Source organism: Heterodontus francisci, chromosome 3, assembly GCF_036365525.1.
Source record: "Heterodontus francisci isolate sHetFra1 chromosome 3, sHetFra1.hap1, whole genome shotgun sequence".
NCBI classification, from domain to species: Eukaryota; Metazoa; Chordata; class Chondrichthyes; order Heterodontiformes; family Heterodontidae; genus Heterodontus; species Heterodontus francisci.
Genome location: NC_090373.1, coordinates 111,500,597 through 111,527,765, shown reverse-complemented (window position 1 = coordinate 111,527,765; position 27,169 = coordinate 111,500,597). Strand labels below are relative to the sequence as shown.

The window sequence follows — 27,169 nt, the reverse complement described above, 5'->3', positions numbered from 1 at the left end:
ACATCTTTGCTCCTTTACTCAAATCCTCTTGTAATAAAGGCCAACATACCATGTGTCTTCTTAACTGTTTGCTGTACCTGCATGTTAGCTTTCAATGACTCATGAACAAGGACACCCAAGTCCTTTTGAAGTTCAACAGTACTCAGCCTCTCACCATTTAAGAAATACACTGTATTTCTGTTCTTCCTACCAAATTGGATTATATAGTTTTTTTTATTTTATTTTTTATTTCGAGATACAGCACTGAAACAGGTCCTTCGGCCCACCGAGTCTGTGCCGACCATCAACCACCCATTTATACTAACCCTACACTAATCCCACCTTCCTACCAAATCCCCACCTGTCCCTATATTTCCCTACCACCTACCTATACTAGGGGCAATTTATAATGGCCAATTTACCTACCAACCTGCAAGTCTTTTGGCTGTGGGAGGAAACCGGAGCACCCAGAGAAAACCCACGCAGACACAGGGAGAACTTGCAAACTCCACACAGGCAATACCCAGAATTGAACCCGGGTTGCTGGAGCTGTGAGGCTGCGGTGCTAACCACTGCGCCACTATGCCGCCCTAATTAGCTCACATTTCTCCACATTATATTCCATCTTCCAGATTTTTGCCCACACACTTAGCCTCTCCAAATCTCCTTGAAATGTCTTTGCATCCTCCTCACAATTCATACTTTCACCTAGTTTTGTGTCTTCTGAAAGTTTGGAAATATTACATTTAATCCCCATATCTAAATCATTGATGTAGGTTGTGAATAGCTGGGGCCCAAACACTGATCCTTGCAGTACCCCACTAGTCACAGCCTGCCAACCTGAAAATGACCCATTTATTCCTACTCTCTGTTTTCTGTCTGGTAACCATTTCCCAATCCATGCCAGTATATTCCCCCCAATCCCATGTGCTGTGCAACAGCAATGTGTTGATGTTGGGTTGTATTTTATTGTGTCATACACAGAGCCTTTTCCATGTAACTTTTGTGTTTAGACACCAACAGTCAGCATCAAGCACTCCCAAGCCAGGTCCCATTGTGAGATGCGATGTAAAACCCCCTCAGCTCAGCTTCAACGATATGCCTCAGTTCTGAACTCCAACATCTGAAGGCCATTTTCTTATGCATCTGTGTGACATCTTCCTTTCCACCACCAGCCTCCAGTTTATAGTTTCTCTGAGTGAGAGTGCTAATTTAGTACCAAATTTGGAAATAGTTTTTTGCTGTGGTTCCATACCCACTAGAGACCACGACTGAAAAATTCATTTTACATGGGAATCTCACAGCCCACAGGCAGGAGAAGTTCATCCCAACAATCTGGCTGGATGTGCATTTTCATGACGGAGATAAATATATGCAAATCCATTCCATCAAACAGGTATCCAGAATCACCAGAAGGAATTTTTAAAATATTTGTTTATGGGGATGTGGGCGTTGCTGGCTAGGCCAGCATTTATTGCCCATCCCTAGTTTCCCTTCAGAAGGTGGTGGTGAGATGCGTCTTGAACCGCTGTTGTCCATGTGGGGTAGGTACACCCACAGTGCTGTTTGGAAGGGTGTTCCAGGATTTTGACCCAGCGACAGTGAAGGAATGGCAATATAGTTCCAAGTCAGGATGGTGTGTGGCTTGGAAGGGAACTTGCAGGTGGTGGTGTTCCCATGTATTTGCTGCCCTTGTCCTTCTAGTTGGTAGAGGTCGCAGGTTTGGAAGGTGCTGTCTAAGGAGCCTTGGCACATTGCTGCAGTGCATCTTGTAGATGGTACACACTGCTGCCACTGTGCATCTTTGATGGAGTGTATGAATGTTTGTGGATGGGTTGCCAATGAAGCAGGCTGCTTTGTCCTGCATGGTGTCGAGCTTCTTGAGTGTTGTAGAAGCTGCACCCATCCAGGAATCGGGGAAAACTCTCCGCTGGTTGGAGTCATACCTAGTGCAAAGGAAGATGGTTGTGGTTGTTGGAGGTCAATCATCTCAGCTCCAGGACATCACTGCAGGAGTTCCTCAGAGTAGTGTCCTAGGCCCAACCATCTTCAGCTGCTTAATCAATGACCTTCCTTCAATCATGAGATCAGAAGTGGGGATGTTTGCTGATGATTGCAAAATGTTCAGCACCATTCGCGACTCCTCAGATATTGAAGCAGTCTGTGTAGAAATGCAGCAAGACCTGGACAATATCCAGACTTGGGCTGATAAATATCAAGTAACATTCACACCACACAAATGCCAGGCAATGACCATCTCTAACAAGAGAGAATCTAACCATCTCCTTTGATGCTCAATGACATTACGATCACTGAATCCCCCACTATCAATATCCTGGGGGTTGCCATTGACCAGAAACTGAACTGGAGTAGCCATATAAATGCCTTGGCTACAAGAGCAGGTCAGAGGCCAGGAATCATGCGTTGAGTAACTCACCTGTCCACCATCTACAAGGCACAAATTAGGAGTTATCCTGTACCACCTTGGACAAATATGTGCTGGCTATGCCCCTGTACTGGATTGTCATGCTGCCCACATTGCCTGCAAGTTTAGGGAGTTGAAAGAGAAGATTGATCGTCGTTCTGGCAAAAAGTTGGAAGATTGCCCCAAAGTTGTGAAGTCTGGAAATGCAGCCATTGTAGAGATGGTTCCAACCACGCCCATGTGTGTGGAGAGCTTTTCAGAATACCCACCTCTTGGATGTTTTGCTGTCCGTGACATGAGACAAACTGTGGCTGTAGGTGTGATCAAGTCAGTTACTAAGAAGGAATCTGCTGTGAAAACTACCAAGGCTGCAAGTAAAATATTAAAGAAGTGAATATCACCGCTGAGCCCTAGCATTCAGCAAACCCTGTTGAGACTGACATCACGAAAACATCCTGATTCCCATTGACTCCAGTTTTGCTAGGGCTCCTTGATGCCATACTCTGTCAAATGCTGCCTTGATGTCAAGTGCAGTCACTCTCACCTCATCTTTTGAGTTCAGCTTGTTTGTCCATGTTTGAACCAAGGCTGTAATGAGATCAGGAGCTGAGTGGCCCTGGTGGAACCCAAACTGGCATCACTGAGCAGGTTATTGCTAAGCAAATGCCGCTTGATAGCACTGTCGACGACAATGTTTGTTTGAATGATAAGTCTTACCGCTTCTGTGCACTGTCTACCATTTCTTGACTAGTTTTGTCAAGTTCTAATAAGGGCCTGTTAGAAATATGCCTTTTATAGAAGTCCTTACAAATACAGAACAATGAGGCAACTGCTCGAATTGGAAACTACTCCTCATTCTAAAGAAGCTAACCAGCTGGATCATTTAAAAGTGTCAGCTGACATGCGGGAAAGCTTGACATTGGAAGTAAAGGTACCCTTTCACTATCACAGGAAATCTTTTTACTTTCAGCACTGTACTATATTTTAAGCTGGATGACCATTTTTTGTTACACTCATAAGGGTACAATACTTGCTTATTGTTCTCATTTATCATCCAAGTTTATTAAGTAAAATTGTTTTTGAAAAACAAATCTCGGAGATGTAGCTCTCTAGCTGAAATAAGCTCAGTTAGATATATATGAACATAGTGAAGTAAAGATGAGAGAGAGTTCTAGAAATGTCTCAGTGCGGTATAAGGGATATCATTTTGATTATGTAATATGATTGTACACATCATGCTTCTTTCTGTTACCAAATGCTATTATGGAAATGTTAACTTTTAAAGGGTTTTTACGCATAGGAAATGTTATGAGCATATTAATATCATTGGGTTAATCTCATGACTATTCATGCATAGGTCTAATGCGCAGGTGGTTAGCTGCACTTGCATGTTAAATAAGACTAGTTGTAGCTAACTCAAGTGATTTAATCATTTGTTATGTCATAAATATCGTATAAAAATGGATTGTTGAGTACAGCTGATGGAAAGATACATTATTGAATTTATTGCATTAGCTTAATATTACTGCAAGCTTAAGGCTTCTTTCACAAATGGGGAAAAAGTAGGCTTATAGCCTGAAAACTGCAGTTTCCATTTTTCTATAATAGTGGATTAATATGTGGACTAATTGTGGGAGCTGGACTATGTTCCGTCCTTCCACGACTTCTGAGTTGCCGTGGCGCATGAGCTTGGTGCCTATATTCAAATGGGGCCCGTGCCCACAAATGTTTCAGGCCTCCTGATGCTGCCTCAGGTAGCCAGCATGCTCCTTCTACTGACAGCACTCTTTCAGGTAGAAGTCAAAATTCCCTCTCTATGGGCTCAAACACTGACTGTCAGTTTAAAACACTTTGATCAGACAATGTCTTCAATTCCAGTAAGACCAATCTATAGATGAAGTAGTACTGGAGTGAACCTACATTCATCTGAATGAATGAATTATGAATACAGGGACATTAGTACATGTGGGGTGGGACCGTTGCACTAGAAAGGATGCATTAGTGACTCTAAGATTATGAACCATGTTCCGATTAATTTATCCATGCACATGTATCAGTCGAGTGTATTTGAAATCTTGCTGCCATATTTTTATGCACCATTGTTATACATCTTAGTGTTATATGATTTAGCTTTTAGTTTTGAGCTAGTTTTGAGACCATCCTGCTTTTGTCATGGTTGAAAACATTATTTGTCTTTAAGAGTGTCATTTATAAGACAACCTGAGATGTGCAGATCATTTTCTGGAAACCACAGGATCTCCTCAGAGTTTGTATTCCTGGAAATCATGTGGTCTTCTCAGTTACAGTGATAAGCAGGATTCCTGTAAAAGATGTGACCCCTTATCTCCAATGAACAAAGGGGCTGTGTAATGGATAGCGCTCCCCTTGGTGTCTGTCACTTTAAGAAACCACTGAGAAAGTGATCATGCGCACCTGAGACCAATCAAAAGAACTTGGGGAGGGTCATTTGATTAGGGGTGTAAACTTCCAAGAAAGGGTTAAAAGACTATGCCCAGTAGCCTTTGGCACACAGCTTTATTGAAGAAAGAAGAAAGAAGTAAGAAGAGCCAGAACTAGCATCGACTTGTGTCCAAGCGTCCGGACAGTAAAGGCTGTGTGTGACTTGTAAACAATCGCCTAGTTGTTAAGTATAATTTTGTAACTTAATAAATCTTCTTAATTTGTTGCACCGGAACTACTGTCTGCAACTGGTTTGGCTTATCCAAGAACCCAAGTAAGGTTCAGAACTGCCCAGAACCTTTATAACACCTGTCACAGTGAGCTGCCGGGGCACTGGAGCTACAGGGTCCTGTTCGAAGGACAGAACAGAGGTCTAGAAAGGGCCCAACAGTTCTCAAGAGTAACACAAAATCAAAATACTGCTCATGCTGAAAATCTGAAATAAGACAGAATATGTTGGAAATACTCAGTGCTCTGACGAGAGGTCATTGACCTGAAACTTTAACTCTGTTTCTCTCTTCACAGATGCTGCACGAGCTGCTTAGTATTTCCAACATTTTCTGGTGTTAATACTCAGAGTAAGTTCCTTTTCCGCTCTGATATGAGTGAGTGGGACTGCTGTCCAAGTTATTTCATCCCCTTATTACAGGAAGTCTTTTGTGAGGCCTCAGCTGGTGTGGTTCTGCTGGGTCTTTCAGAAGGAGTAAAGGGTGGAACTGCCAGTGTAACTAAGGAACTCTAATGACACACCTCCTTGACATAGGTTTAAATTATAAATACATGGGCATTGCAGAGTTGTGTTTAAGCACAAATCTATTTTATCTTTAAATAGCGATAATTCAGATACACTCTTTACTGGACCACTTTTTCATGTATTTCAGATTTTTAATTGTGGCCAACTAAATGCTATTGATACATGCTAGGAAACTGTGCACACTGCAAATGTTCAGACTGTATGATCTAACTTGAGCTGATAGACTAACAGTTTTGAGCAAAAGTATTTGTTTCAAGCTCAGGCTTTTGGAAGATACAGAAGAAAAATGGTGAACAATTTTTTCAAGTAGTGTTTTGAACAGTTTGATGACTCATTTCGTTCATGTTCCACTTTTGAAGAAATTTGCATATAACCAAATTGCACTTAATAAATTTGATTCAAAATTAGTGAATTTGCGTTAAAAACAAGAAATGCTGGAAATACTCAGCAGGTCTGGCAGCATCTGTGGAGAGAGAAGCAGAGTTAACGTTTCAGGTCAGTGACCTTTTATCAGAATAGTAAATTTGCATATCAGTCATTCAAATGAATTGAAGTGGAGTGAAATTTCATAGTGTAACACAGAAATTTACGTAAGACAGCATGCTACATGTCACATGTGAGAGACAATGTTTTTTATATTTGTTCAGGGGATGTGGGCATCACTGGCTAGGCCAGCATTTATTGCCCATCCCTAATTGCCCTTGAGAAGGTGGTGGTGAGCTGCCTTCTTAAACTGCCACAGTCCTTGGGGTGTAGGTACACCCACAGTGCTGTTAGGAAGGGGGTTCCAGGATTTTGACCCAGCAACATTGAAGGAACAGCAATACTGTTTCAAGTCGGATGCTGAGTGACTTGGAGAACCTGCAGGTGGTGGCATTCCCATGTGCTTGCTGCCCTTGTCCTTCTAGGTGGCAGAGGTCGTGGGGTTGGAAGGTGCTGTTGAAGGAACCTTGGTGAGTTGCTGCACTGAATCTTGTATATGGTACATACTGCTGCCACTGTGCGTTGGTGGTGGAGGGAATGAACGTTGAAGGTGGTGGATGGGATGCCAATAAGAGGGTTGCTTTGTCCTGGATGGTGTCGAGCTTTTTGAGTGTTGTTGGAGCTGTACCCATTCAGGCAAGTGGAGAATATTCTAGCTCTTATAGCCACAGCATTTATGTGGCTGGACCAGTTCAGTTTCTGGTCAATGGTGCTGGTCAGGATGTTGATAGTGGGGGATTCAGTGATGGTAATGCCATTGAATGTCAAGGGATGGTTAAATTCTCTCTTGTTGGAGATGGTCATTGCCTGGCACTTGTGTGGCGCGAATGTTACTTGCCACTTAATAGTCCAACCTGGATATTGTCCAGGTCTTGCTGCATTTCTACACGGACTGCTTCAGTATCTGAGGAGTCAGGAACGGTGCTGAACATTGTGCAATCATCAGCGAACATCTCCAGTTCAGACCTTATGATGGAGGCAAAGTCATTGATGAAGCAGCTGAAGATGGTTGGGCCTAGGACACTACCCTGAGGAACTCCTGCAGTGATGTCCTGGAGCTGAGATGATTGACCTCTAACAAACACAGCCATCTTCCTTTGTGCTGGGTATGACTTCAACCAGCAGAGAGTTTTCACCCTGACTCCCATTGACTCCAGTTTTGCTAGGGCTCCTTGATGCCATACTCGGTCAAATGCTGCCTTGATGTCAAGTGCAGTCACTCTCACCTCACCTCTGGAGTTCAGCTCTTTTGTCCACGGGAAGAATACAACTCCCCTAACAGGGTGCTTCAAATGACTCAACAGCTGTGCTCAACAGATCTAAAACAGAGTTTGTTTTACAGTTCAGTAACTTGGATACCAGTCCTGAGTATTGCGCAGTACGCTAAGGAATTGGATTACACTAAATTCATTGTTTAACAGCTGTGATAACTCCAAGGTAAAAACAGATGCCCAGAAATGAGGAACATTCCTGGGCCAAAGTTTCTGATCTGTGAGCCATGTTGTCAGTCTGCATTTGCTCTAAAGCAGGAGTTCTCAATCTTTTTGCTTCTGATGCTCCATCCCATGTTATAAAACTTTCATGAACCCCTGTAACACAAGTATTTCACTTACTTAATATGAATCTTGTTGTTGGTGTTATGGACATGTGGAAAGGGGTGTGGATGGTTCCCACTGTTCACCACCCCAACTGACCGCAATTATGTTTTTTAAAAATGCTGCATGAGCCCCTGACTGTCTTTCAGGTCAGATAAACAGACAAATGATAGGTTTTCTAATAAATTTAAATAGATAAGTCTTTTAACACAATTTCCGAAATGGCCACAACCTCCCCCACGTACACATTCATTCACACACACATATACAAGAATAGGTAGATAAAGAGAAAAAGGGTAAGTAGTTTAAAGCGCAAAGTGAGGTAGGTGTTCGTGGTTTTTGATAAACCTGTTGAACCTTTTCAGGAGGACAGTCTGTTTTAAAGGTGCAGGTTCTGGATGTTTGTAGTCTTGAACTTGTTGAGGTGTTGCAGCTTTTCTGGTGGTTAAAACTTCAGACTGGAGGTCTGGTCACTTGAAGTTCTCTGCTGCAGCAAGTTGAAGTGTAGAATTAGCAGCAGGACTTGATCTCTTTCACACTTCTGGCTGGACTGCTTTCGGAAGGGGTTCGCTTAATCTCCCCTTCTCTGTCCAAAGGGTTACCTTTTTAAGGTAAAAATTCATCACATTAGAGTTTCTGTTAGGAGACACATGGTTCACTCACCTGGTGGGACTATGCAACGGACCAGGATATGTAGACCATGACTATCAATTGATGCCTGCCTGGGGACCCTTCTCTTAACACAATGCTATTTCACACCTATTCAATTTTGGTTTATGCTGTGAGTCCGTCGGTCTCCAGAATCCTTTGTTAGGTCACTGAATAACGCTCTTTTCAATTTCATAGGGGCCTCCCCAGAACTATTTCAGATGAGGTTAATGTGTTCCATTCTTGTAGACAGGTTTGCTGATTTCCAGTACAGAATGGATCATGTGACCAGTACTCAATTTTGATTGTGATACAAGTGGCCTTGTTTCACAGTTTTTTTACAAAAATTCAGAATTCTCCATTTCATTGTTTATTTCATCATGGCTCCTTCCGTGCATGACACTGGTGCTGATCAATAATTTTGTCAAGACATGGAGAGATCATCAATGTCTCCAAATGTATATATCCTGGTCCGTTGAGCTACGTACCCTGTTCTTCTCAAATGTGTTGGATCTTTGTTGCTGTGCAACGCCCCTTCGATCCTTCCCGGATCCATTGACCCTCTGGCTATCTTCTTATGAAGAGGCAAACCCATCCGACCCAGAGGTATGTTTGGCTTCAGCTCATCGGGATCCATGTTACTGTCTGCTTCATCTCCCATATCTTGTTGGGGGGTGGCGGGGGAGGGGGGGGGGTGGGGGTGGGGTGGGAAGCGCATCTTCCCCATCTTCTTCCATCACCTTTTCACACAGACTTCCTTTACAAACTCCCTTCAAAGGCATCTGTCCATTAAATGCTATTACTTACTTTCTTTTTTGAAACCAAGCAGCATGCTGCCACTTGACATCATCTACACATGACACAGGCATTGAGAATGGGCAAGAAGGATATGACAATGAGCTAAATTTTGGTGGACGCTTCGAAACCTTCTCGCAGACCCCTGGTTGAGAACCACTGCTCTAAAGATCTGATGGCTGTGGCAAGTCTGTTGATGATTTAATGTTGAGAGACATTAAAAACCATGGATTGCTCATTTGCAGCTGTCCATTAGTCAGCAAACGCAACAATAGCTCAATGACCTCTACCCACTAGTACAGCTTTTACTAATTGTAATCATCCACTAATATAGTAAGTTCTAATGACCATCAATATTCCCCAAAACCTGGCTTCATCGCTGAAATAAAGATTGCTCTCAGAGCATTTTTGCAAAGTGTCATTCATTGTATAGCGTTCTTTATTATTGGCATATATAGAATATGTCACAATGTAATATAATGACAGATTGCAGCTGTAGAAAACTGTGACTAGGATCAACGTCAGAGGGAATTGATCGTAATGGTTGCTAGGAGCTTAAAAGATTTGAAGAAATTTGTACTGAACTATCAATGAGCAAGTTGTACATTTCTCTTAGCATAATACATACTCCAGCAGCCCAAGTTCAGCAAGTGATAACTAACACTATATATAAGGAAACAGTTGTAGATGATACGACAGTATAGAAAAGAAATTGGAAAATGAGTGATGGGACCTGATTCTAAATTTAAACATGTATCTATTGAAACTCCAAAAGAGCCGCCAATCAAAAAAAAAACAGAAAATACTAGTACTTGAACTGAACCCTGGCCAGACACAATAGGCAGCTTACTCTGGTTTTTCTTCAGATCGGATAAATCTTTCGCCTTTTACTAAAGATTTCCGTGGAGAGAAACACTCAGAGTTTTGAACAATCTTTTGTGGCCCTGCTTTTAGTGGGAAAAGAAAAAGCATCTTCCTGCCAAATCAGTCAATATAATGGTGGCAAATGAAGGAAAAATGGTTGGGGAGGCCAACTGTCCTGCCATTAACACTGCCAACTTGCTATTCTCTCCCTCCCTCGCAGCAGGAAAATAACCCATCTGGGCCCAGATCACTCTCTCACATATAGATGATAGAGAGGAGGCAGGTCCCAGGTACCTGCCAGTTTTCTCTCTCTACTACCCAGTCACCACAAAACCAGAAGGGTTTAATGGAGAGCAAGTGATGGTAGATATAGCAGCTGGTGCTTTTCTTAACGCTTTCAGGGGAGTGGGTCATAACTAGATCAAGGCAACATTACTTCCAAATGGAGAGTGAACTAGCTGGTTGAAACTATAATCAATCGTGATTCAGAGTGTAACATAGCCTAATGAGCTTTTGCTTTGCTACCCAGCCATTTGTCATAGTAGAGACGAAGCTTGCTGATGAGAAGGATCGTTAGTCACATATTAATAAACAGATCAGTTAAAATAAACCGGCAGTTTGGGGCTATTCTTGAAGGCTGATTCAGCACCAACTGCCCGACTCCCAAGCACAGCAAACTGCCCATTGACTTCAAAGGACAACGATTCAAGATGAACAGGTTCTGGGACGAGCTCTTGCAGCCAGATCTGCCACACTGTAACATTGACTGTGATTTTCCAGTTGACCTTTTTGAGCAACCAATTTTTCTGTAACCTTAAGCTTTGTGAACTGGCAAATCACTCTTATATGCACTTGATAGAAAATTTCATCCAAAACTCCGCTGTCCATGTCTTAACTTGCACAGTCCTGTTCCCCTATCACCCCTGTGTTCGCTGGCCTGCGTTGGCTCCCAGTCAAGCAACATCTTGATTTTAAAACTCTCATCCTTGTTTTCAAATCCCTCCATGGCCTTACCTCTCCTTATCTCTGTAATCTCCTCCAGCCCCACAATTCTCCAAGGTATCTGCGCTCCACTAATTCTGGCCTCTCGTGAATCCCTGATTTTAATCGCTCCACCATTGGTAGCCACGCCTTCAGTTACCAAAGCCCCAAGCTCTGGAATAGACTCCCTACACCTCTCTGCCTCTTCAACTCGCTTTTCTCTGTTAAGACACTCCTTAAAACTTACCTCTTTGACTAAGCTTTTGATCATCTGACTTAATATCATCTCCTTTTGTGTCTCAGTGTCACACATAGTTTTATAATGCTCCTGTGAAGCACCTTAGGATGGTTATTACTTCAAAGGCACTATACAAATACAAGTTGTTGTTGATAGAATGGTGCAATATGGAACTGGTGTGGATGTCAGACAGCATCTCTTTCAGTCTAATCATCCCGATAAAAATATATATATCTGCACCTCTGGTCTGGGGGCAGGGGTAAATCTTGGCTCAAGTGAAATATGTTGTATCTACTATTCCTACTAATGTAGCCCTTTTATCCTCTTGAAACATATGTGTAATTGATTTATTTCTGTATCACAGCTCTTTTGTCTCTGAATTCTAGATTTAGGGAAGAAAAAAATAAAATTTAAGGTGTAGTGGAAAAATTTGGGAAAGGAAAATTGGTCGCATACCAGGCTAACCCAACAATTAATTGCCTTTCTTCCTTGACAGAAAAATAAAATAAAAATCACATTCTGCACAATTTGGTTCTGCAAAAAAGTAGCAGTGTGGGCATATATTGGCTAATACAAACATCTAACTGTAAACAGAATTATGTTATATTGCTATGAAGTGATATTAAATCTGGTGTTTTATGTCTGTTAATGTTCAGGGTTGGCTGTTTGAAGGATAGGAGCTGTTAACAGTATGTTTTGAATATTAATCTCTAATCAAACTTGGTTTCACAAGCTCATTCAGACTAATCTGTAAGTGAGTTTTATCTGTAGAATGGAAAGCAATAGCTCAGCAATTCAAACTGTCAAGGTTGTCTACAGGAACTTGTAGCTCCAGACTCTTGCCAGTACTTTTCTGTTTGCATTATAGCAAGAAATGATTTATGTTGTACATTATACCTCCTCATATATTATAGGACAGTAATTTGCACTGTGCATTATGGAAAGGATGTACAGCATAGACAAGATTCAAACCATTAACATGCAGTAAAATTGTTCCTTATTTACTGCACAAACAGCTGATGCAAATTGTTATTAGCTTAAATTTTCTGACTATGCATCAGCAGTAAATTGTGCATAAGGGGAAATTGAAGGTGGACGTTTCTTTGCTACCAGTTTAACATCTTATCTAATAGCGGTTAGGAGCTGGAATGTATTGCCTGAGAGTGTGGTGGAGGCAGATTCAATGGTGACTTTCAAAAGGGATTTGGATAATTAACTGCTGACAAAAGATTTACAGAGATATGGGGAAAAGGCAGGGAAGTGGGACTAGCTCAGTTGCTCTTGCAGAGAACCAGCACAGACATGCTGGGCTAAATGGACTCCTTCTGTTCTGTAACAATTTTATGATTCTTTCATTCTATGAACGGGCAGCACCTCCAACAGTGTAGCATTCTGTCAGTACTGATGAGGATTGCCAACTCTGCCTTGATAAGTCATCACATGATTTTCAATCGCCAACCTCCCCTCCCCCATCCAAGGAAACCTGCCATCCTTACCCATCTGGACTTTGTGACTCCAGACGCACAGCAATGTGGTTGACACTTAACTGCCCTCTGAAATAGGCTATCCAACCACTCAGTTATATCAAGCCATTATGAAAAACAATAAGAATAAAATTGGACCGACCACCCAACATCGACCGAGGAACAGGACAAGACCATACCCAGCTTAGTCGACCGTGCAATGTCCTCCTCACTAACATCTGGGGACTTATGCCAAAATTGGAAGAGCTGTTCCACAAAGTAGTCAAGCAAAAGCCTGACATCATCCCTTACAGCCAATGTCCCAGACTCCTCCAACACCATCCCTGGGTATATCTTGTCCCTCTGTCAGGACAGATCCACCAGAAGTGGTGACACTGTGGTCTACAGTCGGGAGGGAGTGGCTCTGGGAGTCTGCAACATGGACTCCGGATCCCATGATGTCTCATGACATCAGGTCAAACATTGGCAGGAAATTTCGTGCTGATTACCATCTACTGCCTTCCCTCAGCTGATGAGTCAGTACTGCTCCATATTGAACACCATTTGGAAGAAGCACTGAGGGTAGCAAGGGAACAGATTGTACTCTGGGTGGGAGACTTCAATGTCCATTACAAAGAGTGGCTCTGTAGCACTGCTACTGATCGAGTGAGCATAGTCCTGAAGAGTATGTGAGAGAACCAAAATGAGGGAGAAACCTACTTGGCCAATTCCTCACCAAGCTACCTGTCACAGATGCATCAGTTCATGACAGTATTGGTAGGAATGACCGTCGCACAGTCCTTGTGGAGATGTAGTCCCGTCTTTACACTGAGGATACCCTCCATCATGTTGTGTGGCAATAACACCGTGCTAAATGAGGTAGATTCAGAACAGATCTAGCAGCTCAAAAATGGGCATCAATGAGGCGCTGTGGGCCATCAGCTACAACAGAATTGTATACCAACACAATCTGTAACTTCATGGCCCGGCTTATCACTCACTCTACCATTACTATCGAGCCAGGGGATTAACGTTAGTTCAATGAGGAATGTAGAAGAGCATGCCAGGAGCAACACCAGGCATACCTAAAAACCAGGTGCCAGCCTGGTGAAATCACAGCACAGGACTATATGCATGCTAGATAGCAGAAACAGCATGTCATAGACAGAGCAAAGCAATCCCACAACCAATGGATCAGATAAAAGCTCTGCAGTCCTGCTGCATCCAGTCCAGAATGATGGTGGGCAATTAAACTACTAACGGGAGGAGAAGGCTCCACAAGCATCCCCATTCTCAATGATGGGTGAACCCAGCACATGAGTACAAAAGATAACACAAACATTTTTGCAACCAGACTTCAGCCAGAAGTACTGAGTGGGTGATCCATTTTGGCCTCCCCCTGAGGACCCCACCATCACAGAAGCCAGTCTTCAGGCAATTCAATTCACTCCATGTGATATCCAGAAATGGTTGAAGGCATTGGATGCTGCAAAGGCTATGGACTCCGAGAACATCCTGGGTGTAGTACGAAAGACTTGTGCTCCAGAACTAGTTGTGCCCCTAGCTAAGTTGTTCCAGTACAGTTACAAAACTGGCATCTACCCAAGAATGTGGAAAATTGCCCAGCTATGTCCTGATTACAAAAATCAGGACAAATCCAATCTGGCCAATTGCATTCCCATCAGTCTACTCTCAAACATCAGCAAAGTGATGGAAGGTGTTGTCGACAGTGCTATCAAGTAACATTTACTCACTTAGATGTAGCTGCTGGGTTTCCAGAGCCAGGAAACCTGGCCACCCATAGTTTAGCTCCAAAAGTAGAATAACAATGAGGCTTGCAGCCTCATTACAGTATTTAAATTGCCAACCAACTTCCTTGTAGTGCTTTGGTTGCCCACCCACCTTCTCGATCTGTGAAAGCCAGAAGTGGCCAGGTTGGAGGTGGGTTTTATGTGAGCATTCTGATTTTTAAGACTTTAATATCCACTGCCACCTCCCCACCCCACCCACCCCACTCCACCCCTCCACTTGACCTGAAACCGCTCTTTTTTTGTGGTTAAAATTCCCCCCTTAGGTGGAATTTTGCAGAACCGGGTTCTGTCCCATTGTCCAGTCCCTTGTGGGTTGATCTTTCCAGTGCCACATAAAGTCCGATTGGAATTTTGGGTTTTCAGATGTTGATTAATCTAAAGCTCAATTTAGTTGACAAATTAAACTTTATGACCTTAAAAAGACGCAGTATTAGAATGTGTATATTTGTAATGGATACTAATAACATCAAGGAATATGGGGATAGTGGGGAAAAATGGCGTGGAGGTAGATGATCAGCCATGATCTAGTTGAATGGTGCAGCAGGCTCAATGGGCCGAATGGCCTACTCATGCTTCTATTTCCTATGTTCCTATGTAATGTTACAAATGATGACTGCAGGACTGTGCCTGTATGCCAAGAATGAATTTTTGGACACGGGAGTCAAAAACATTTGGAGGTTTATTAAAGATTAAATAAATCAACAGACTTATAGCCAACTTTTTCAAACCTCATTTTACTATGTGAGGATTCTTATATCCTTCTAATGACTTAATTTCACATAATGTTAGATGCACTTTGCTCCAATTCTCACCATTCTTAAGAAATTGCTGGCCCTAAACATTTATCTCTATTTGATGTCTTATGGTCTCGAAGTTGTGCATAAATCATTAATGTCTAATGTTAGGGAGGCTAACTGAGTCTGACTGAGTCTCCAGTTTGGACTGATAAAGCGACTCTAGATGTAAGCATACACAAGCAGGCCTCAAAGCAGGCTGTAGCTAACCTTTGTACAGACAATTTTGCAGTTCTGCCATCTCTCAGTCTTCGATTTTCAACTAGAGAGCTTAATATAAAATGGATCTTAATATAAATGAATTCTTTTGTAAAAAAATTGATTCTTTTACTATTTCTTGATCTCTGACAACAGTTCTATCTTAGCAGCAAAATAATGTGTTGTGCATTGTATGTTATAACATTCTGTTAGTTATGCTAAGTTGAATAATATTCTGTTATATAAGGACTGCAGTGTTAGATCATGGGTGATCTGAATTTATATATATGTAAGTATATGAGTGTGTGTGTGGATGGTAATTGTTTTGGCCATCACAATGTATTTTCAGTTATGTTTACAGTAAGGAATAAAAATAAAGTACATAGGTAAAGAAAGTCATATATAGTTAAGGCCCACAAAGCCAGAAAGGCTTTTTAAAAGTTCCTCTGGTGAGCAGATGGCCCTGTTGATAATGGTAATCCCAGTGGGCTCAATTACCATGTCATGTGCATTGTTGAAATTTCAACCCATGAGACACCTTTGCACAAGAGATATGGATCCTGTTTGAGAATGCTCTTTAAATGTCCCCAGAATACTTCAACAATGTAATGGATGTTGGGGGCATGGAGGTGGTGGTGAGGGCAGAAAAAGTGTTGTCCCCTCCTAACTACAATTTGCAGATTGGTGCTGAGTTATGCTTGTCTCCTGCAATATTTAATAATACAATTTTAAATACTGTCAAATGTGTCCTTTTTTTCTGTTTACGCTATATATCATCAGCAGCAAAACTCAAGCTAGACAAAATAAAATGTGCCAAACACACATCACACAATCACCATGACAAAAATTAACTCACAAACATTGTAGCAATGAGTTACGTCTGAATATTTGTTCAATTTATATCAGGAGAGGCATGCAAAACCTTGAAAGTGCAGCAGGACAGATAATAATTTTCAGGAAAGATAGAGAGCAGTGGTGAAAGAATTACTTTTTAAAGCAAAGCCAAAGTATTAATTTTTAAATATGAGCAAGCAGCAAGTAGATAAAATTCATTTATTTAATCTTAAGGGAAGAAATATTAACTTTCAACAGATGCGGTGAATACAGGAAAAAATATAACTTTTTAAATCAGAATGGAGATATTCATTGAAGCACGACAGCTAGTAGCAGATCCCGTAGATTTTTTTAAAATATAGGAATGTAGGGGGAAATTGTTCAGGTATTGATGGAAAATCAGGCAATGCATTCCTACGGTTTTTTAGAAACTGCTTCCTTCAACCACAGAATCAGTTTATCCTAGGAATGTGGCAGTACCATTAACAGAGGAAGTATGCATGTCAGGTATCACAAATTACAAGATTCCCTGTTGCAGTATTACATGGAATGAAGAGCAATTTTTTTTAACTTGTACTACTATAAGTCATTCGAGACCAAAGCCTAGAAATTAATGTTGACGATATGAGTGGATGAAGAATTAACATATTCAGTAAACATTCTGTTGTCTGTTATTTTAGCTTATCCATTGAAAATAAACGGAGTAATGCCTGTGTTGAAACAGTGGACACAGGATTAGAAAACTAATAGAATTATAAAACGTGTATGGAACTCCCAGTTCTAATTTAAAGATCCAGCACAGTGGCGTATGTTTGCTCATAGGATGTAGTAAACACATTAGAAAATATTTACATGTTTACGAAATGTCCACTCCAGAATTCTGAAAAATGCATCAAATAAAGGGTGAAAAATCAAAAATGTTTGAGGAATCACACAGTATCTCTCCTCAAAAAATATTGTTTTTGACCCACTTTAAAAATTGTCAATGCTCCATTGCTGCTTCCTGACTCAATGCATCAGGGAGCTCATGAAAGGGATCGCTCTTCTCAAGTTGGTTCTTTCGACAGTATTCAAGCAGTTAAAATATCTGAACCATTGGGCAATAATGACCAATTAGAGCTGACTATAACCAAAATTTCGTCTGGGAAACTCCTCGGAGCTGTTCCAACTCTGCCTGCGTTACTTCACAGCGAAAACCCCATTTATGCACTCAGAAAATATTCCTTTACATGGCAGATGATTGACACTTGCAACTGGTTGGATTTATTTAAGCAAGAACTCTTATGGGAAGGGTAGATTTTTTTTTTAAGAAGAATGAAATTGAATGAACTGACTTTTTTAATCTCAACCTATCTTGTGATTTTTTACTTTTGTGGTAAACTGCTGTCGGAAAATACAGAATGGTGATAATACTACTACTAGTAATAATTTGAAATAATGAGAGGCAGAATGTTGCCTCCATGTCACCACATTCAAAGAAAATTGAATTGATCCCATTTATTAAATTCCTGTAATGAAATTATTCAAAGGAACAGGCATGATACCCAATAGATTTATGAAATGACTAAAACAATGCTTTGTCACAGTTCTACTCATTTATTCTAAATGATGCTTGAAGTTTTTGAGTGGTCCATCCTTTCAGCGTGTGAAATTGCCTTCCATTGTGTTAATAAATTTCTGAGTTTCCAGTATGTTAAATAAACAGGATATACTTAGCACAAGAGATGCCACAGCTGTTGCATTAAACCTTATTAGTTGATAGTTGTTAAAATAAAAAAAAGCAGAATCCAATTGGCTGCTGAGCACACAGTAATTCCTTTAGAATACTAATGTCTGTGAACTTCATTATGATACAAAAACAGTGCTACACATTCTTTTAACTGGATTATGCATTGAGTTATCTACTAATGGCTGTAGTGTTTAAATCTGAAAGAAGGGACCTGGAGCTAATTAAAGCATTCAGCTATTGCATGAAGCTGTAAGTGCAAATTGCAGTGAGTGAATTCAATGTCAAATCAGGTACAGAAAGAGAAAGATTGGATTGAGAGATAGAGAAAAAGAGACAGAAAGGAAAAGTTAAAGAACATGGGCCAGATTTTGTTTGATAGACACCTGTCCCGCCATCAGTACCGGCAGTGGGTGCATGCCACATTGGGGCCATCAGCAGCTGGCCACTCACAATCCAGTGGTGGCTGGCCAATTAAGGGAATTGAGGCACAAGAGCTGACCAGTTATGCGGTCAGTGGTGGTGGCAGAGGCGGCGATGTTGGCATCAGCTGATGCCGCCGCAGATGATGGCACTATTTTTAAAGGGCTGCCAGACCAGCATTAAATATTGCTGTCTGCGGTGATCAGGAGTGGCTGAGTTATGAAAGGCTGCAGCGTGATGGCAGAAAGTAGACCTCGGGAGGTCCCACACTTCAGTGATACCTCCCTCAGGGTGCTCTTTCAATCTGCCAGGGAAAGGCAGGATATATTCCCTAGGGACGCAAGGATAGTGCTGGGAGCCTGCCCAAGCAAGCCAACCTACAGATTGTGGAGGAGGTCACCAGCCATGGGGTCACACCAAGGACCTAGATTCAGTGCCATAAGCGGTTCAATGACCTCATCCAGGCAGCAAAAGTGAGTAGCTCTTAAAGCTTTCAGCTCTTGGGCCTTGCAAAGCAGGAGGGTGCATTGGGTGGAGAGGGGGTGCCCACCCAGATGTGGGCAAAGAGTCAGGGAATGCAGGCAAACTGCCTGAGGCACAGCAAAATGGCTCTGAAAGGAGACCATTTGTCATTGGAGACCCTCATGAGGTCTCTGGAAAGGAGCCGGATGCAGGAGGCATCTATGTGCCCCCATCCATAACTGATGGACAAATACCAGGCTATGTCTTGGGCCTGTTCCTGCTGGGAAACCAACAGCATTCATCCTCATGTCTGCAGGAGAAGATTATACACAATCAGAGAGAGCAGGCCAAGACCAGTGGTGGACTGCCAAATCTCCATGTCCTGAGCCCGATGGAGGAGGCGACCATGGAGCTGGCTGGACCACAGGATGGAAGAAGCATTGCAGATGGAGAACATAAGAAATAGGAGCAGGAGTAGGCCATTCAGCCCCTCAAGCCTGCCCCCCATTCAATAAGACCATGACTGATCTGTCCCAGGCCTCAACTCCTCTTTCGGGCTTGCTCCGCATACCCCTCGACTCCCCGAGATTTCAAAAATCGATCTACTTCCTCCTTAAATACATTTAGTGACCCAGCCTCCACATCTCTGAGGTAGAGAATTCCTGAGATTCACCACCCTCTGACAGAAGAAATTCCTTTGCATCTCAGTTTTAAATGTGTGCCCCCTTATTCTGTAACTATGTCCCCTAGTTCGAGATTGCCTCACCAGTGGCAACATATTCTCAACATCTACCCTGTCAAGTCCCCTTAAAATCTTATATGTTTCAATCAGATCACCCCTCATTCTGCTAAACTCCAATGGCACAGTGGCGCAGTGGTTAGCACCGCAGCCTCACAGCTCCAGCGACCCGGGTTCAATTCTGGGTACTGCCTGTGTGGAGTTTGCAAGTTCTCCCTGTGTCTGCGTGGGTTTTCGCCGGGTGCTCCGGTTTCCTCCCACCACCAAAAGACTTGCAGGTTGATAGGTAAACTGGCCACTATAAATTGCCCCTAGTATAGGTAGGTGGTAGGGGAATAGAGGGACAGGTGGGGATGTGGTAGGAATATGGGATTAGTGTAGGATTAGTATAAATGGGTGGTTGATGGTCGGCACAGACTCGGTGGGCCGAAGGGCCTGTTTCAGTGCTGTATCTCAAAATATAAAAATAAATAAATAAAATAAAAATGAATAAAGGCCTAACCTGCTTAGTCGTTCTTGATAAGACAATCCCTTCATCCCAGGAATCAGCCTAGTGAACCTTTTCTTAACTGCCTCCAATGCTAGTATATCCTTTCTTAAACACGGGGACCAAAATTGTACGCAATACTCCAGGTGTGGCCTCACCAACACCCTGTACAGTTGTAACAAGTCTTCCCTATTTTTAAACTCCAACTCCCTAGCAACAAAGGCCAAAATTCCATTTGCCTTCCTAATTACTTGCTGCACCTGCATGCTAACTTTTTGTGTTTCATGTACAGGAACACCCAGATCCCTCTGTACTGCAGTATTTTGCAGTCTTTCTCCATCGAAATAATAATCTGCCTTTTTATTCTTCCTACCAAAGTGGATGACCTCACACTTTCCCACATTGAACTCCATCTGCCAAGTTTTTGCCCACTCACTTAACCTATCTATATCCCTTTGCAGATTCTTTGTGTCCTCATCACAACATGCCTTCCCACCTATTTTTGTATCGTCAGCAAATTTGGATACACTACACGTTGTCCCTTCCTCCAAGTCATTGATATAGATAGGTCCTTGTGGCACCCCACTAGTTATGGCTTTCCAACCTGAAAAAGCCCCATTGATTCCGACTCTCTGCCTTCTGTGTGTTAGCCAATCTTCAATCCATGCCAACACATTACCCCCAATACCCTGAGCTCTTATTTTGTGCAATAATCTTTTATGTGACACCTCATCGAACCCCTTCTGAAAATCCAAATACACTACATCTACTGGTTCCCCTTCACCCACTCTGCTTATTATATCCTCAAAGAACTCTAACAAATTTGTCAAACATAATTTCCCTTTCATAAAACCATATTGACTCTGTTTGATTACATTATGTTTTTCTAAACGTCCTGCTATTTCTTCCTTAATAATGGACTCTAGCATTTTCCCAATGACAGATGTTAAGCTAACTGGTCTATAGTTTCCTGCTTTCTGTCTCACTCCTTGCTTGAATAGGGGCGTCACATTAGCGGTTTTCCAATCTGCTGGTACCCTACCGGAATCCGGTGAGTTTTGGTATATTATGACCAATGCCTCCACTATCTCTGCAGCCACTTCTTTTAAAACCCTTGGATGCAGGCCATCAGGTCTTGGCAACTTGTCTGCCTTTAGTCCCATCAGTTTGTCCAATACCTTTTCACTCGTGATGGAGGTTGTTACAAGTTCCTCCCTCCCATTTACACCTTGCTCATCTATTATTGTTGGGATGTTTATAGTATCCTCCACCGTGAAAACCGATGCAAAATATTGGTTTAAATTATCTGCCATTTCCCTGTTCCCTGTTATTAATTCCTCATCCTCCAAGGGTCCCACATTTACTTTAGCTACTCTCTTCCTTTTTATATACCCATAGAAGCTCTTACTGTTTGTTTTTATATTTCTTGCCAATTTACTCTCAATCAATTTTCTCCCTCTTTATTAGCTTTTTAGTCATCCGCTGCTGGTTTCTAAAAAATTCCCAATCCTCTGGCCTACCACTAGCTTTTGCCGATTTGTACACCTTTGTTTTTGATTTGATACTCTCCTTAACTTCCTTTGTTATCCACGGGTGGTTCATCATTCTCATCGAGTCCTTCCTTCTGACCGGAATAAATGTTTGCTGAGTGTTATGAAATATCTGCTTAAAAGTCTGCCACTGCTCCTCGACTGACTTCCCCTGTAGTCTATTTTCCCAGCCCACTTTCGACAACTCTTTCTTCATACCGATATTAAAGCAAAATACTGCGGATACTGGAAATCTGAAATAAAAACAAGAAATACTGGAAATACTCAGCAGGTCTGGCAGCATCTGTGGAGAGAGAAGCATTCTTTCTTCATACCTCTGTAATCACCCTTGTTTAAGTTGAAGACACTGGTTTGAGACCAGAGTTGCTCACCCTCAAACTGAATTTGAAATTTTACCATGTTATGATCGCTTCCCCCGAGAGGATCCTTCACTACGAGATCTCTTATTAATCCTACTTCATTACACATTACCATATCTAAAATAGCCTGTTCCCAGGTAGGTTCTGCAACGTATTGTTCTAAGAAACAATCCCTGATGCACTCTACAAATTCATCTTCCATGCTACCCTTGCCAATTTGATTTGTCCAGTCTATATGCAGATTAAAATCACCCATGATAATTGCAGTGTCCTTCTTTCACGTCTCCATTATTTCCTGATTAATATTTTGTCCTACAGAGAGGCAATTCCTCAGAGGCCTATAGACCACTCCCACCCGTGATTTATTTCCCTTGCTATTCCTTATTTCCACCCAAACTGATTCTACATCCCAATCTATTACACCTATATCATTACTCACAACCGCACTGATTCTCTTCCTTTAATAACAAAGCTACCCCACCTCCTTTTCCTTTCTGCCTATTCTTCCGGATTGTCATATATCCTTGAACATTGGGTTTCCGGTCCTGCTCATCCTATAACCACATCTCTGTGATAGAAAAATATCAATATGATTTGATAGCTATCTGTGCCGTCAGTTTATCTATCTTGTTACAAATGCTACGTGCATTCAGATAAGGAGCCTTAAGCTTTGACTTTTTACCATTTTTACCTACTATGGTTCTAATTTCTGCTGTACTCTTAATGCTTGCATTCTCTGTTCCTTCCTATCACACCCTGATTGATGTATGCCCCTTCACTACCCTGCACCTCTGCTCTCTCATTATTTATTGACTTTTTAAACATCCTTTCAATTGAACCCTCCCCCCCCACTATTTAGTTTAAAACCTTATCTACAACCCTAGTTATACGATTCACCAGGACACTGGTCCCAGCATGGTTCAAGTGAAGCCCATCCCAATGGAACAGCTCTCTCTTTCCCCAGTCCCTGACCACAGCCCAGATTGAATGGAATTAATCTAAGGGTGTGACTGTCTCCTGAAACACAGTGTCCAGGTAACTGAGAGTAAGAGGCACCTTCCCAAGGAGTAAGGTCACCATGAGGCAGAAGGGTACATCCGCAGCAATGGAGCCATGCTGCTCTTGAGGCATTGGGTGCCTACAGGGATCTCCAATGTAAGGGTAATGTCAAGGGAGACCCCTGACCCTTCAATGTCTCTGTTCTGTTATGCAGGTCATATGGAACCTACTTGAAAGAGACCCTGAGGTTGTGGGATTATCACCTTTGAGGGGGAGGACAGAGCTTCAGAGGGTCCATCGTTACCTCATACCCCTGCACCCTCCACGAGTGTAGATACTCACATGTCAGTAGGTATGTACTCACAGATTCAGGCACACAACCTGGTGAGCTCAACACACATGCACCTGAGCAGCTAAGGAGGCTGTGATAGCCCAGGCCTCTGACAGTCAGAGGAATGTGAGAGGCCAGGCCTGTTAGAGAAATTCCAAGCCTCCTTGTGATTAAGGGACTGGGACTGGGACTGGGACTGGGACTGGGACTGGGACTGGGACTGGGACTGGGACTGGGACTGGGACTGGGACTGGGACTGGGACTCTTTGATAGCAATTCTGTATTGCTCACCAAGAGCTTACATCTGCTCTCCAATCACCTCCAGCCAGGGCTGTCTGGCTCTTCTTTATATATACACACTTGAATACAATTAACTAATTAACACCCAACACCTGTCCACCCTATTGTTATGAACAGGTGAGATAGGGTCCAGGGGTTCCCTCTCAGCCTTTGCCTAGTTTAACCGTAATGGTTTAATTTTTAGCTCCCCCTCAGTGAATCTTTGTTCACTGCTCCAATTGTAAGGCAAAGAAATCAAACAGGTTTCCTTAGATTTAAACAAGAAAGGTGGAAGTTTATTAATCTTAAACTCTAATCCAGTTAACGACTACAAATATGTGACACAACCATGCTAGCATGCATACGTGATAAACACACATGCAGTTAGAGACAGAAAAAGTAGACAGAATAAAGAGGAAAGGTTTGAGGCAATATCTGGTAGTTACAGTCCTTTAAGTTCAATGTGGAATCTTTGGTTGCCGGTAAGTCTTGCAATTCGTTGGTTCCCTGTTCATGCTTCAACTTGATGTTTATGTGTTTTCCGTGGGTCCAGTGGCTTGGGAGAGGACGAGAAAGACAGCTAGGAGAGAGAAGCTTTCTTGTTCCAGGTTCCAGTTCACAACTGCCTTCTGATTCTTTCTCTGAGGCACAATTCAAAAAATCCCAGGTTGCCCAGCAGGTTAGTCATATGACTAGCTCCTTATTTGGAACAGTCTCTCCTGCGAAGTTTGTGGATTGTACCTTAACAGTCTCCGGAATGTACTTCCTTACACCTTCAATGTCTGGTGAGCAACACCAATTGGGTAAATTGGAGCAGGGAATAGTCCTTTGTCTCCACAAGCAGCGTCTCTTTGTATGCAAATGTCTTCCAGCCTAGTGTCTGGTGATCTTCAAACAAGTCGTTTCTTCACTCCAGCAACAGTTTAAAATCAATACAAGAAATGCTGGAAATACTCAGGTCTGGCAGCATTTGTGGAGAGAGTAGCAGAGTTAACTCCACAGATGCTGCCAGACCTGCTGAGTATTTCCAGCATTTCTTGTTTTTATTTCAGATTTCCAGCATCTGCAGTATTTTGCTTTTACTTTAAAATCAATGCTCATGTCACAAAATTAATGTGCCACATTCTTGGCAGGTGGGGATCTGCATGTCACCTCCACACCCAGCAGAATGAAATACGATTTTTAAAAACAGCATTTCATTGAAAGGGACGAGAGAGAAGATAAGGACAGGAACACACATATGTATCTCTCTCGTTCTTTCAGAACCCTAACAATTGTTGCAGCCTGTCTTTTCTTGCTTTCTTTTTCTTTTGGGCCTCCTTATCTCGAGAGACAATGGATACGCGCCTGGAGATGGTCAGTGGTTTGTGAAGCAGCGCCTGGAGTGGCTATAAAGGCCAATTCTAGAGTGACAGGCTCTTCCACAGGTGCTGCAGAGAAATTTGTTTGTCGGGGCTGTTGCACAGTTGGCTCTGCCCTTGCGCCTCTGTCTTTTTTCCTGCCAACTACTAAGTCTCTTCGACTCGCCACATTTTAGCCCTGTCTTTATGGCTGCCCGCCAGCTCTGGCGAACGCTGGCAACTGACTCCCACGACTTGTGATCAATGTCACAGGATTGCATGTCGCGTTGTCGCACATCTTGCTAGCAGTGCTGCTTTAAATGGCCCTTTTTGGCATCCCAATAAACATGTGTTTCTTTTGGAGAGGTTTTTTCAGTTTGCACATTTCCATGACTGCCAACAGGGTCTTTGTTCTTGTTGAGGTCTGCAGGGGGAGGGGTAGGTTTAATTATCCCTAGGTGAGAGTTCTGTTTAGGGGCAGCGGCAGTGGGTGGTTCCACTCTGAACTCTCTTTCAGTGCTTTGATGATTTATGCAAGGGCTTTACACCTCAGGGGATGGCTGGTTCCCTTTTTCCTGACTTTGGGGGCGGATTCTTTGCTAATCTCTTTGTCCTCTGGGACACTCCTGCTTGCAGGTATTTGTCCAGATTCTAGTGCACTCCCTGCGACACTTCGACGAGGTGAGACATCACCCTCGTGGTTTCTCTGCCCTCTTGAGGACTTTCTTTGTCTCTGCAGGTGCCTGTAAATGTTGTTGTCAACTCTGGTGGGGTGCCTCTAGTGTCGGCATTTACATAGGAGGATGTGGGGTCTAATTTTTCAAACATTTCGGGGTTGGCTGACCAGACAGTAGGGATTTTCATCCGGGATTCTTCCCGGACTTCCTTTAACCTGCCCTCTTGGTCCCTTCTTCCCAGTTCCTTTCTAACCTGTTGCCAGCCCTGTGCTTGCCTGTTTGTTTCCTTACAGTTCACCAGCCCTCTGCTGGAGGGTCCTCCAAACACTGATACAGGCCAGGGGTGCAGATTTCACTGTAGGTTGGGGTTTCCCCTCAACCTGGCACGGGTGGCAACTCCTACAGTACTCCACCACATCTTTGTGGAGTTTTGGCCAGTCAAACTGCTGCCTTTAGATTAGATTAGAGATACAGCACTGAAACAGGCCCTTCGGCCCACCGAGTCTGTGCCGAACATCAACCACCCATTTATACTAATCCTACACTAATCCCATATTCCTACCAAACATCCCCACCTGTCCCTATATTTCCCTACCACCTACCTATACTAGTGACAATTTATAATGGCCAATTTACCTATCAACCTGCAAGTCTTTTGGCTTGTGGGAGGAAACCGGAGCACCCGGAGAAAACCCACGCAGACACAGGGAGAACTTGCAAACTCCACACAGGCAGTACCCGGAATTGAACCCGGGTCCCTGGAGCTGTGAGGCTGCGGTGCTAACCACTGCGCCACTGTGCCGCCCTTATGCGGGCTATGGTTTTTTGTGTACTGGCCTGTACAGCCACTGCAATCTCATGGACCATTCTTACTATTTCTCTCCAGTACCTCTGCGGCACCACTAACTGCTGACCCACTGTCCACTCCTTGCTCTCAGGTCTATGAGGGGGACTCCAGTTCCTCATCAGTACCTCATTCTATAAATAGTAGCAATCAGGGACTCCGTCTGCTTCAATTTCAGACTGGGCAGCCTGTGCTAACTCTCTCAATACTGGGTCAGCTAGTTGAGTCTCAGCTCCATTTAACTCATTCCCTGGGTCATCTAACTTTCCAAAGAAAGCCTCGGACAGACAGACCTCATGGTCACCTGCCTGCAGTGCCAATTCAGTCTCCTCTGGGGGAGCTAGTTTGATCATGGCCTGATTCACGACACATTCAGGGAAACTGCAGGGGCCTTTCTCCTGCCACTGCCCTGTTTCTCTGACCTCCTGCAGTCTCTCTTTCACTACTGCGGAAGCTACCACCTTCATCTCCGCCAGATCATTACCTAGGAGCAGGTCAATCCCATCCACAGGCAAACCAGGGACAATCCCGACAGTCACTGGTCCCGAAAATAGGTCGCACTCCAAGTGCACCTGATGTAAAGGTACAGGCATTCACTGCCCTCCAATACCATTCACCATCATTCTGGAGT

General features: G+C 42.9%; 1 protein-coding gene and 1 non-coding gene across 2 annotated transcripts in view; both read left to right on the top strand.

Annotated features, from left to right (window-relative positions):
- Positions 1–27,169, top strand: part of slc35f1 (solute carrier family 35 member F1) — a 439,716-nt gene that overhangs the window by 54,357 nt on the left and 358,190 nt on the right. The gene's annotated exons all lie outside the window — the stretch shown is intronic.
- Positions 9,986–10,099, top strand: LOC137368121 (U5 spliceosomal RNA). Its single transcript, XR_010974350.1, has one exon. It is a non-coding gene; the product is annotated as a U5 spliceosomal RNA (small nuclear RNA).